Source organism: Mastigoproctus giganteus, chromosome 3, assembly GCF_048544385.1.
Source record: "Mastigoproctus giganteus isolate SK-2022 chromosome 3, ASM4854438v1, whole genome shotgun sequence".
Lineage (NCBI taxonomy): Eukaryota > Metazoa > Arthropoda > Arachnida > Uropygi > Thelyphonidae > Mastigoproctus > Mastigoproctus giganteus.
In genome coordinates, this window is record NC_143577.1 from 45,436,973 (window position 1) to 45,451,423 (window position 14,451).

The window sequence follows — 14,451 nt, forward strand, 5'->3', positions numbered from 1 at the left end:
AATACTTACATTTTGCTTCTCATCACCCTCTAAACACTAAAAAGGCAGTTTTATATAACCAAATTCACAATGCACTAAAGTACAGTTCCTTACCCACTGACCTTCACAATGAAATACAGTATATCACCGACAAATTTATATCCAGAGGTTACCCCCACCAACTTATTTTAAATACAATCCTTAACGCTAAAAATAAAATTAAATCTAACACCCCAACCAAAGACAAAAATAAAACAAACATCCGCATAGTCCTCCCTTACCACAATAAACTAGCAGGACAGTTCCGACGCCTATTTAACAACACTGATATCTCCCTTGTTTTTTCCACCTACAACAAATTAGGATCCTTCTTCAGCACCTATAAAGACTCATACAAATATTCTACAAACGACCTTAATAATATTATATACCTCATCAATTGTCAACCAAACTGCAACACATGTTATATCGGAAGTACCACTACTAAATTTGGCTCATCAAAAACATCCAATACCCGTGCATACTACCATTTTCATAGTCTCATGTCCAACCAATCTGTCACAGAACTTACAACTCATGCCCAGACTCACAACCACAACCCGCTCATCGACTCTGCCATTTCAATCATTAAACTAAAATCCAGTTACAGAATACTCCAATATGAAGCCCTAGTTATTGAATGGTACAAGCACCACTCTAACCTCAAAATTCTAAATTCTAAACTCCCCTTCAATCTTTCCCCAATTTGGAACCTCTCGAGATTAAAGTTCCCACATGTCAAAAAAGGCATCACGAGAGTATAATTTTTTATTCTTAAAATATCACGCGCGTTCTCTCCCCACACATTGCCAACTGAAGACGTTCTCTAACTAACGAAAGTCCTCGTAAAGACTATTGGCTTCATCGGATTCACTTACATAGTTTTTAATCATTCCTTCTTCTCTTTATTTCGATGACAACCAAGGATTGGATGTGTACACTTCTATTTCCTTGCGCCTATTTAACTCAGTCAACTTTTACCTACTTCCCTCCCTTTTAATTTTCAATTCAACAATTCAACTTAAACATTAACCACGCTTCCTAAGTAAACCATCGCAGATTAATTTCAAGGTGAGTACCGCTTTTTAAGCTTTCGCTATTCCTTTCTAGTCCATTAACACGGTACTTGAAGATTTCTAAAAATTTCGTATTGTCAAACATAAATTTAACGCAATTAAAAAGAATCTAATGAAAATATTCAAAACGATTTGCCTTCCTGAAGCTGACAACGCTTTTCAACCATATGTAGTGATCACAGGAATGAAAATTACCAAATAGGATTGAACCCGAAACTTAAATAGTGATTATTTGTCTTCACGCATGCGCGTAAAAGTCCACGCATCAGAGATCAAATATGGTCGCCGAACATTAACAGAATTCTCGTGTAATTTAATTTCTACGGTTTCTGCAATTAATAGTCGCGTATAATTAATTGCAGAAACCGTAGAAATTAAATTACACGAGAATTCTGTTAATTGTTGGCGGCCATATTTGATCTCCGATGTGTGGACCTTTACGCGCATGCGCGAAGACAAATAATCACTATTTAAGTTTCGGGTTCAATCCTATTTGGTAATTTTCATTCCTGAGATCACGACATACAGTCGAAAAACTTTGTCAGCTTCAGGAAGGTAAATCGTTTTGAATATTTTTGTTAGATTCTTTTTAATTGCATTAAATTGATGTTTAATTGTTTTAAATTGATTTGAATTGTGTTAAATTGGTTTTTAATTATTTAATTATTTATCAGATATTTATTTAAAGTATACCCAGTAAAATAAAATAAAATAAAATATTTCCAGAAGCTTTCGGAACTCGTGTCCCTTTCTCAACTGACAGAATTTTTTTTTTTTTTTTAATACATTACAAGCAAAGTGTGGCACGTTACTCATTCGTCATTGTTGTAGCACGGACGTGTGCTGCCTTGCGCCAGTGATCATCCATCAATAAAACGGTTGTCTCCAGGATTGGATGTATATACATCCAATCCTGGAGACAACCGTTTTATTGATGGATGATCACTGGCGCAAGGCAGCACACGTCCGTGCTACAACAATGACGAATGAGTAACGTGCCACACTTTGCTTGTAATGTATTAAAAAAAAAAAAAAAAAAAAAAAAAAAAAAAATCTGTCAGTTGAGAAAGGGACACGAGTTCCGAAAGCTTCTGGAAATATTTTATTTTATTTTATTTTACTGGGTATACTTTAAATAAATATCTGTTAAACTATGGACCCCAGTACTCCAGGCCCATTTGTCATTAATTATTTATATTTTACTCTAATGTACCGGTAAGTTGTCGATTTTTTCATTTTTTCCGTTTTAATTTCTGGAGAGTATCATACGGAAGTGTTCTACATACTATATTGAGGTAAACTCCTCTTATTATTTTACAGATATATCACAAATGCATTATTTATAATAAATTCAATATATTCACAAAGTTTTTTAAATTTTTATTGCTTATTAAAAGGGATTCAATCAAGAACTATTATTGTCCAAAGGAGTTTTCAAAGAGAAAAAAAAGTTGGGAACCACTAACATAGAGCAAAGAATATAAAGTATTTATGATGAAATTTTTTTTACCAAAATAGCAATTTTTGCCAGTTATTGTTATTTATTTGGTTTTTGGAGCATTAGCAACTAAGGCCATATTGCTCCGGGGATATGTGGTGGTCATTCCCTGACCTTTTTTGCATCCTCCATATTTGGTGGTCACTTTTTTTTTTTTTTTTGCCAGTTAAGTGGGTTTTTGAAATTAATCTGGGTGTCAGATAGCTCAGACAAATCATAACAATTTTTTTTTAATTTTACAGACTTAAATTTTTATTTTTTTTATTTTTTTTTTTTATTTGAAGAGATAGATGATAAGAAAATACAACAAAATAGAATAACATAGAATTAGACAAAAAATAAATAAATAAGTGAGTGGCAGAAACATTACAACCTCGATTGTTCCAAGTATAAAGAAATCTGTAATAGAATGTTCTGATAAATCACTCTATTCAAAATTATCATCAACATATTAATTTTAATCTATGTCAAAAGATATGTAACTGTAAAATTCAAGCGATACATACATTTAATGATGGAAGACTGTGGTCGCGAAATGAAATAAATGTTTTTTTTTTTTTAACATCTGCGGACTGAATAAGTTTAACAGCACTGGAATGATATATACAATGAGTAGCAAGTTTATTTAGGTATATCCTGATCATCCAAAGAAAAAGTGTTTGTCAGACACAGTGTCACACACCCACAAGTCCAGCTTTATGGTACAGGTCAGACCATCTACATGGGCCAACCTATATCATAAAGCCGGTACTCTTATATCAAGGGACACTGTGTCCATGCAAAAGTAAGCTGGAGAATGAACCAACAATGCAATCTAAGTGACTTTAAGTGCAGTATGTCAATCATCACTAGACAAGCCAGTGCAGAGACCACTCTTGTTTTTGATTTTCTTAAATGACATCAATGAAGAGATAAAGGGCAGCTGACGTTTAAATCTGCAGATAATGTAAAGGTTGGTAGAGCAGTTAATGATCACCGCCAAGCAGAGCTTCTTCAGAGTGACCTAAATAGACTTCAGGGATGGTCAGAAAAATGGCAGCTATGCTTTAATCCAGCAGTGTAAGGTATTACACTGGGGAACAGTAACCCCAAAATAATTTATACACTTTGTGGGGTTAAACTAGAGCCAGTATTGGAGGAAAGAGACTTGGGTGTTAAGATACAGTCAGACACGAAGTTCTCCGAGCATTGTAGACAGATTGCAAGGAAGGCCCATGGTGTCCTATTCATGATTTATTGAACATTTGCTAGTAGAGATAAGGACGTCATAATCCCATTATATAAGGCCATTGTTAAACCACACTTGGAATACTGTGTTCAAGTATGGAGACCGCACCTAAAGAAAGACACTGAGCTTCTTGAAAGGGTCCAAAGACAAGTAACTCGCCTGGTGAGTTTGCCAAAAGGGCATCCATATGAGGAAAGACTTTGAATATGTGGATTACAGAGCTTGGAAACTAGGCACCTTAGAGGAGACTCGATTGAGGTGTTTAAGGCTCTGAGAGGCATGAGTAAAATGAATGAGTACAAAATTTTCACAGTTATAAATGATTCTAGAACTAGGGGCCATAAATTCAAGTTACAGGGGGAGATGTTTAGACTGGATTGCAGAAGTTTTATTTTAGCCAGCGAGTTATAAATTACTGGAATAAGTTACCTACATGGGTGGTAGAGGCTGATAGTTTGGGGAAATTCCAAGGTCAGCTGGATAGTTACCTATGGGAGGAGGGAAATGCATAGGTTATCTATTTCCTTTTCTTTTATTAATTATTTTTTTAAAATTTTCTTCTTATTATTGTTTTATTCTTTTTTTTCTGGCTGGTGCAGCATAATCCATAGGCTTCCTTTCACCATGTATCCACTGCTAACACTAATACCAATACTAATTACAGATGTCACACACGATATCCTACTGAGAATGATCTAATTATAGCCAATGGCAGTCCTGCAGTCTGACACAGCTTATTGATCTGAGGCCAATGGAGAATGAAAAGAATCATGCAGTCAGCTAACAGTAGCCAGAATCAGTCAAATAGCAGAATAGTACAATGCTGGTGTGCAAGAGATAGATCAGTAGGTACAATGCATAGGACACTGTCATAATAACAGATAAACAATGTTCCTCCTCTTGTCAGCTAAAAACAAGTAGCTATGATTAGAGTGGATACAGGAAGACTAAAAATGGCCATTTTAGGAGCAAAAAAAGGTCACCTGACATATCCAATAAATCCATTCCAGTTGTTCTATGCTGATGATAAGACCAGGGTATGGTGAAACTGGTTTGGATTAATAAACCCATCACACTAGGTATTAACACTGCAGACTACTGGTGAAAGAGCAATGGTGGGGAGGAGTGTCTTCATGGACCACATTAGGTCCCCTAATACCAGTAGATTAATGTCTGAATACCACAACTTACTTGAACATTTTTGTTGATGAGGTGCATCTATTCATGTTCACAATTTATCTATCTGGTAATGGTTATTTTCAGCAGGAAAAAGTACCACGTCACAAGGCACACATTCCAGTGTAGTTTCAGAAGCATGAGGGCGACTTGACTAACTTCATCAGCCTAGTCATTCACTGATCTCAACCAACTGAACATCTGCAGGATGAGGCAAAACAAGCTGTTCACACCAGGGATCTGCCTCTGCAAAAACTGACGCAGGTGTGGGATGCCAACGAGTCTGCATGAACCAATGTCCCTGTGAGACAGCAGTTCCAAACCGGTGGTTCGCAAACCCCTGGGAGTTTGCAAAACTGTTCCAGGGGATTCACACTAAAAATTCTGTGATGGCATTTGCTTAGATTTACATAGGAAATTTTGAAAACAAGATTTTGAAATGAAAAGAGCAGAATGATTAAGACAAATTGTAGGATAAGAATATACTTTACATAGTGGAGAACAAGTAGCTTAATGAGTGATATATATAATTTTAGTTCTATGCTTCCCAGAGAATGGAGTGCCCTTAACTGGAATGAATCACAAAGAATGGCAACTGAAAGCTTTAAAGTGTTTCCAGTGAGAAAGTCAGAGAAGGAAAGATAGATACTTAGTTCGAGGAGCTAACAAATAAATTTATAGAAATGTAATAATTAAATGAAGGCAAGGAGGAATGAGGCAAAATAAATAGAGAGGGATTTGACTGGTCAGGTTGTGACGTGTAGAAAGGGGAAAATGGTTAATGGAAGAAATATAATATATTTCTTCCGTGCCAAAACTCCATATATTATATAGAATAATTATAATTATTATATATAAATTATTAATAAAAATATTATGTAAATTATTGATAAAAATATCATTATATAAATTATTAATAAAATATTATTATATTAAATTATAAATAAATGGAATATATTATATTCCATATATTTATGGAATTTTGGCACGAAGAAGAGTGGTGTGTGAAGAAGGGGTTCGCAAGTCGGTCAAAGTGGAAGAAGGGGTTTGCAAGTCAAAAAAGGTTGAGAACCGCTGCTGTGAGATGCTGACCCATGTATTCAGTATCTCATTGAGTCCAAGTCCCAATGGCTTTAGGCTGTTCTGGAGATGCTATAGAAGTTGCTACTTATTAGGTCAGTGGTACTTAATAAACTTGTCAGTGTATATCTCCATATATAAATGAAGAACAAAGACACGATTTAATTGGTTGGGATTGTAAGGAGTTTTCCAAAAGATCATGGCCATAATCATTCCTGCATTGAGTTATGGATTTTTTTTGGAAGTGGGGATCTCTGTGTTTCAACTGTTTTAATTGTATTTGTGTCTCAAGAACTATGTAATGAACTCATGCCACATCAGAAGTAACATTACAAAACACAGTCCTCTAGGCTGGAATTGGAAAGATACAAAAGTTCAGTGGATGACCCAACATAATGCTGATTACGTACAGTCGAGTTTTGGAAGATCTGCCTTTCAGTCACATCAGATGAGTAGATTTTCATGAATGATCCTTTTAATGTTACTAATAGATATATGCAACTCTCTAGAAAACTGAAACCTGGATATATTGATCACTCACTGTTAATTTTTCTACATCAATTGTTTCCGTATTAACAGCATCAGACAATCTTCCACACCTCACATTATCTTCAGTAGATTTCCGGCCTTATCGTGGTATAATAAGGGATACTTTCCTTATATTCATCATTTGTTCACAAATGGACACCTTCCAGATACAAAAACCTGATAGCAGATCTAAACTCTTGCTTTGAGATTCCATTCCTGTTTAAATGTTTGTAACTATCATATTTATGCCCTAATTACAAAAATACGCTGAATACCCATTATAAATAACATAAAACAAATATGTTTCATGCACAATAAAGGTAGAAACTCCTTGTCAGTATAGAAGAATAAACATAACTGAGCTTTGATATAACGTAATAATCACACAAAGAAGTCACAGGCCCATGGTGATGACTGTCTCTAGGAGCTGCTAAGCATGGAGGCCAATGGAGTATTGCTTGGAAGTCTTTCTTTGATCCAGAGATCACATATGGAATGGAGAACCTTGGTGTGTACTTATTTTTCTGGGTGTTCTTTCTGCATATATTTGAAGCTTGGTGAGGGAGTGATGTCAAGTGCTTACCATCTGGAGTAGTGGATCATTGCAATGGCGGTGAAGATGGGATGCTTATGCTGCATTCATCTGTACTGGAAATGAGAGGATCACAATGTTGGAATATGTTTCACATGTTGCTTCTAACAGACAGCCACTGCCATGCACTTGTAACTTTTGGCTTTGTATTTTTTGCATCTTATTTATGTTTATACTTCTACACTGAGGCACAGATCACACCCTTTATGAGCCTGAAACATACAAGATTTGACCCAAAAATGTTCGGTAAATGTTACAGAAAATTAATTTTATTCAATGATAAATTTTACTTGGTTAATATTCTTCAATATAATCTTCTGCAACCACATACACTTGCTTGCTCCATAGTGTGTGACACTGATTAAAATAATTCTAGTAGTCTTTGTGAATGCTTTTAAGTGGTCCATTGTGTTTGATTGGATTTCTTGAATAAACTGATATATTTTCCTTTCATGTCTTGTTTCAATTCTGGGAATAGCCAAGGGTCACACAGTATAAAATCAGAAAAATAAGTGGGCGTGACATGATGGGAATGGTTTTATTGGTCAAAAACGGCTAGAATGCATGGAACAAACTTGACACTCACTCACTCACCCACCCACCCCCATGCCCAAATCTTCAATAAAAATAGCCTGAACTGAACCAAATGAAAGATGTCTCCTCAGCAATTTTTCAAATGGTCATCCATTGATCCAAATGAATGATGGACAACTGCTTCTTTCTTCATCTTCAAGCATGAAATTTCCCCTCACAAACTTTTGAAACCACTTGATATCTCCCCCCACCGACTTTCCAGGCTTGCAACAAAATTTAATGTTAGCACTTCATTCAAATTTCATCATTTTCAGTACACACAAAACAAATGTTTGCTCAAAGCAGCTTTCTGCTAGATTAGTACATAGTTAAAACTTGGTGTGTGCATTTTCAAAAACATGATGTTTTAAGCACTGCTCACAATCTTTCGGCTACCACTATGTGTTCAAAAATTGAGATCATTCACCACACTCTTTGATCAAACCTTGTAGTACTGTTTGTTTTATGTTATTAAATTATTGTACCATCAATCCCTTAAAGTCTCGATATAGAGTTGAATCATTAGGTCATCTTTGTTCTTTTATTTTGAAACTCTAAGATTATCGATCCTTAAATGTGCATACCAAAAAAACTCCCAGGAGCAGACCTAAAGTGTGCTGTATGTGTCATTCAGTATTTTTGAAATAAAGACAAGAAATAGTTTAACAATGTACAGTTTGTAATAACATTCTTTATTTTAACATTATAATGAATATAGCTGAACTGAAAACAAAGTAATGAATCATATTATTCATACTTATATTATTCATATAAGTGTGAATAATATACTTTTAAACTGCAATATCACATCAACAAAGATTCTATCACTGTTGTTAAACACCAAGAGGAAGTAGACTAACGGATTTGCTTCCTTAAGCAAATGAGATTTGATGATTACAGATGACAGCTATTCAGTTTTAGAATATGCAGTATTAAGAAGCACTACTAACAGTTGATTAGAAGCAGGATTGCATTTAAGTTTTGCATGCATCAACTCTCTATCACCACATCTCGTCTCATCATGCACAGCAACTTCAGTAATGCAGAGATAGGGCTAGCTGGAATGAAGAATGCAACAGTTTGTCTTTAACAATGAAATTCTGTACAGGGAGCGTTGACAGAAGGATCCAATATGTGTGGAGACACTTTGGTGAAAGGGTGCTTCTGTGTGTATTCAACAAAGGCATACAAATCGAACACTATGAGTCATATGCAATGCTGCCTATAAGAGGCCACCACTAGTTTCTATTTATGGTCAATATTACGCTGAAACACTGTACTCAGACCTATTCTTTTGCCATTTCTTCAATAGTTACATAACTCTTTATTCTAAGAGGATAATGTTCAACTCAAATATCACTAACTGAGAACATCCCTGATTTGTGAAATATCACAAATCAGGGATGCTGGATTACGTTAATGAGCATTTGCCTGGGTGCACACATTGTGTACACATTAACTTAATCTGCATAGCTGTTATAAACCAACAGTATCATGATCACTGGGAAATATTCCAGGAATGAATTATTCATATGTGAACACGGTGAACTTTTGGCATAAAGGCCACCCCCAAAAATACCCTATTCTAAACACATTTTTAAATGACAAAGGACTGTATCCTCTAGTCATAGTGTCCCATTGTCAACATTCAGAGAAGCTTACATGGTATCCAGAAAGCCTCCTGAATGACAAGTTAAGAATGAAGTACTGAGAAGGCTATGACTGACTACTGAGACATAGTAAGACATCACTATATACAAAGTATATAATTACCGAAAAATGCTAGGTACAACTTTTGAATGAGAGACAATTTTGTATTTTTGTGCTATGGTATGGCCAGGTTTCATAAATTTGTTTAGTGATATAAATTTATCATTCCTAGCTTAGTTAAAAAAAAATATATATATATATAATAAATCATCATTATAATGAAACCAAGAAAAACATTTTACAGAAAGACCGAAGAATAATTTATTAATTTCCAATTAAAAATTATCTGCAATTACTTTTTGTAAAAGTGCAAATCTTACTTAATATATATATATGATTCAAACTAGGTTATTTTAATGTTCATATATTTTACTTTCGAGGCAGTGACTTGGAAAACTGCTAACTTGGGAAATACACAGATTAATAGATTAACTAGAGCCGCAGGCAGAGATGAAAGTGATTCTTGTACTGCTTCCATTGGAATATGCAGCAATCTGAAAAGCAAGGTGTCAGGAATTTTACAGCCAACTGTGGGTCATCACAGAACAAGTAAATATATGGGCTATGTTAGGGTAACTGAGTAAGAACATCTGCACATATACTTGCATGTACACTAATGCTAGGAGCATTGTAAATAAATTTGATGAATTTGAAATACTGATTAAGTCATCAAATGCAGACATTGTGAGGAATAGTGGAAACATGCTATCACTCAGACATAAACAATGCTGAATTTGAATATGGAGAGTACAATGTATACAGAAAGGACAGGAGGGGTTATGCTCTTAGTTAAGAAGCATATTAAATCTAAGGCAGTGCATCCAGTCAACATGGGGGACCAGTGCAATGCTGAGTCCATTTGGTGTGATATAAGCACTGGAAAACAAAATTGATACAGGGAGTATGTTATAGGCGTAATGACTGTGATGAGTATATCAAATAACTATACAGAGAAATAAAGTGCACCAGTAAATCAGAATGTGTTATAATGGGAGATTTTAACTTTCCAGACATTGACTGGAATTTTTGAGCTGGTCACTCACACACACACACACTAGCAAGACTTTGTAGATTTCTTGGATGACTATTTTCTACAGCAGCATGTTAGAGAGGCAACAAGAGGAAGCAATTTTCTTGATCTGTTTATCAGCAGTGATTCTTCATGCATTGAGGATCTGCAGGTAAAAAACCCACTGGGTGATAGTGATCACAGTGTATTAATGAGGAATTTAATTAAAGAGATAACCAGTGTCAAGGGTAAAGGGAAAGGCTTTTGCTTTCGTAAGGGTGACTACAGTGGTGTCAGACAATTTTTAAATTCTATTCAATAGGAACAACTGATGACGTTACTAACAGCAAATTCTAAATGGGAAGCATTCAGGGAAGTAATCATAGAACCTACTGGGCCTTTCATACCAATGAAAAAATACTGTTCAAGACAGACCTAAATCAATGTCAGATGAACTATTGAGACACATGGTAGAGAAGAAAAGTGGATGGGATGCATATAAATTATCAGGTGATACAGAAGTCTATGGTATATAACGAGGTGCTACCCAAAAGTTCCCGAAATGTATTTATAAAATAAATTAAACTCATCCTGGGTCTTATTCACCACTGTCACCTTTAAAGTCGTCCTCTTGAGAGCGTAAACACCAATCCCAGCACTTCTGGATTTGAATGCATCCTGAAAGTCATTCTTCGTCATAGTGTTCAGCACTGCCTGCGATTCGGTTTGGATATCCTCTACGCTGTCAAATCTTCGCCCCTTCAGCTTGATTTTCGTTCTTGGGAGGAGGAATAAGTCTCAGGGAGCTAAGTCTGGAAAATAAGGGGGAGGAAGATTGTCATGTTGTTGGATGCCAAAAACTGCATCACAGCGAGAGATGTGTGGGTCCATGCATTGTCATGATGACGGACCCAGCTGTCTGAGCACCTTCTCTGGATATTTCCTCCTGGCAACTTCCCTTAACTGCCTCAGGACATTGCAGTAGAACTTTGTGTTGACAGTCTGGCCAGGAGGGACTAATTCCTTATGAATAATCCTGCCAATGTCCAAAAAAACAGATCAGCATGGACTTCACATTGCTCCTCATTTGTCAGGCTTTCTTCAGTTGGGGTAAAGATGGGCTCTTCCACTGGGATGATTGTTGCTTGGTTTCTGGGTCATACTACCTATATACCCAACTCTCATCACCATGACGACCATAAAAAGTAAGTTTTGATTACTCCTGGTCTGTTCTTGAAGATCTCTGCTAACTTCCATGTGATGCTGCCTTTGGTCTCCACTCAGTAACCGTGGAACGAACTTGGCCACAATCCTTCTCGTGCTCAACTGTCTGACAAAATCCACTAACACATGCCGTACAATAGTCCTACAATGTCATAAATGTTGTGGATGGCCTGAATGCGGTCTTCACGGATCACCACCCAAAATTTTGTGACATTTTCCAGGGGTGGTGCTCGATGATGGACACCCAGAGCGATCGGCATTATCAACCGACATTCGACCATTTTTAAAACAGTTAAACCAGTAGTGGGTCTACATCTGGCCTAAAGCACTATCACCAAAAGCTTGTTTCAACTTCTAATGGGTTTCTGCTGCTGTATCGTTAAGAAGGAAACAAAACTTGATGCAAGCATGTTGCTCTCTCACATCAGCCATCGCAACAATTGCAAACTATGCAAAACACACTGCCAAAGAACTGCACATAAATATTCAATAACTCTATCCAGCCCGACGTCACGGGGCACACTGTTTCACAAAGGATGCATGCAGTGTTACCTAGCGCCACAAGTCCGTACTAGATGTAGTTCTCAAGAACACTCAAATTTCAGGAACATTTGGGTAGCACCTTGTACAAATTAGTCTGTAATCAAATCACAAAGGAGGTTAGGCAGATTATGAGAAGCCTTTGGCAAAGAATGCAAAGAAAAGTAGCAAAGACTTTTATGGTTATATAAACAATAGAAGAAAGGGGTTGAATCACATTGGGCCACTTGATGTAAATGGATTAACTGATGATGACCCTGCTCAGGTTGCTGACTAATTGAATAAGTATTTTGCATCTTCATTCACACATGAGGAATTCATTAAAGAAGGGGATGCCAGAAGTTTATCAAACTCTAACAAGGAGCTAAATGACTTTATGATAACTGAAAGGCAAGTGGAGGAGAATTTGTTGAGGATGGACATAAAAAAGTCACCTGGGGCAGATGAAATCTATCCAATTATATTAAGAAAAGCAGCAAAGGAAAAGCAAAAAAATAAAATAAATTATTCTACGGCTGAAGATTTATCCAATAAGAGTACCCAAAAAATATGCCTCTCAATAAATTGAACCTCCTCCTAATGAATCTTGTCAATTAATCATACATCTGATATAACAAATTCAAAAAAAAAAAATTATTCAACCTTGAATTTTCCCTATGTAGTCCTATGAACAGGCAGCTGCAACAATTAACCGTGAACTGCACTTTTGTATTGAAAATTGAAATCTGTCAATATCACTTGAAATAAAAGCCTAGACTTTATGAAATTATACACATCTACCCACCTTAATAACAGAAAGCCAATACACCTATTAATTAAGAGTCTCTGCTAATGTTATAGATGAGGATTTAAAGATTCAGGGAAACTGCTAATTGGAAGAGGGAGGGATAAATGAAGAAGGCATGGGAAACATACAAGCTAATATCACCTTTCACAAGAGTACTTGTGTGCAATTCCAAAATACCATAAGCACAGAAAGAAACAACAGAACAGGCAGAATAACTGCTAACTACAAATAACAGGAGAATACTTATTTAGGTAGATAAGGAATATATATCAAGATAATAAAATGTAAATAAATATGAAATTTAACCTATCCATATAGTGATATAAGAAGTGTTTTAAACAACGAATTTTGAGCTTCTGGTCAAGTCAACCAATGCATTTCTTAGTCAGCTTTACTGAAAGAATTTCATTATGGCAAATATAATGTTCAAGAGAAAGGAGAAAGCTTAAAAAAAACTCATTCCCACAAAGCCATCTGGATGCTGCTAAGCCTGTGGTTGTGAGATAACTAGTGATAAAGGAAAGATGATTGTGGGAGTCTATTACAGACCAAACAACTGTAAGGAATATGATAAAAATCTCTCCAGGCAATTGAATAGGCCAAGAAAACATAACTGCTTCATTATGGGTGACTTTAACTTATCGCTAACAGACTGGAAAATCGTAACAAGAAATACACCAGATGGGATGTTTCTCCAACAACAACCACTAAGGAAACGTGAGTGCCTCATTATGGATGACTTTAACTTAAATCTAACAGACTGAAAATTGTAACCAGCAACACAATTGTTGAAGTGGCTTCAACAACTGTCATTTATACCAACATATCAGAGATGGAATAAAATGGGTTCTAATATCCTTGACCTGATCCTATCCAAGGAACCAAGTTGCATAAAAAATTATGACAATGCAGGAGTTGATGGCAAACAGATCATGTCACAAAATGAATAGTATAGCAAGAAATTTCAGTGGCCAAAGTGAATGATAGGGGCTGCAATTTCAGGAGGAAGGGGACTATAGTGGACCAAGATCCACTATCATCCCCTTCCTCCTGAAATAAAAGGGAATTATGCCACGAACACATTCATTCCAATGGGGAAATTCCTATATCTAATTGATATTACTTTCCCAAATTTGTATTTTTCATTTATTTCAAGAAAGAAAATACTAAAAAGGATTTTCATGTTTCAGATATTCATTAAATCTCAAACCATTTACAATAATTAATTTATTTTCCTTAATTATCTATGAGATGCTTCCTTATGGATTACAATTAATCCAAAAGGAAGCATCTTATGGATTAATTTTAATCCATAAAATGCTTCCTTATGAAATGAACTCTTATACCCTGTGATTATATATTAAGAGTTTTGTTGAAACTTTCATCTTTGTACACACTCTTAATAATTTAAA

General features: G+C 35.7%; 1 protein-coding gene across 1 annotated transcript in view; it reads right to left on the minus strand.

Moving 5' to 3' along the window:
• Positions 1–14,451, minus strand: part of su(f) (cleavage stimulation factor subunit su(f)) — a 189,490-nt gene that overhangs the window by 86,625 nt on the left and 88,414 nt on the right. The gene's annotated exons all lie outside the window — the stretch shown is intronic.